Below are 380 nucleotides of genomic sequence, written 5' to 3' on the forward strand. Positions count from 1 at the left end.
CAGAAGCAGGATTGGCCATGATTTTATAAATATTCATACTGGATGATGAGTGCATGGAGATTAATTCTGTTTCTGCACATATTTGAAGTTGTCCATATTAAAAATAGAACCAAGAACACAGTGATTCCCCATGTATGCCTTTTCAGACTGTACCACTTGAGACTAACTGTAAATGTCATGTTCTCAGTCAATACCATATACCAACCTATTCTTTCACATAAAACCTTTAATTCTGGTGCCAGTGATTTGATTGTCAGATCAATACAGGGAACTCAGGAGTAGATTTTGCTCATAAAGCCTCCTAAGTAGTTAATTTTAGAAATGTCCCCTGTATGCTACATAATATGAATTACATTTAAATTTGCAAATCTATTTTTAAA

Source organism: Crocuta crocuta, unplaced genomic scaffold (genome assembly GCF_008692635.1).
Source record: "Crocuta crocuta isolate KB4526 unplaced genomic scaffold, BGI_CrCroc_1.0 scaffold847, whole genome shotgun sequence".
NCBI lineage: Eukaryota > Metazoa > Chordata > Mammalia > Carnivora > Hyaenidae > Crocuta > Crocuta crocuta.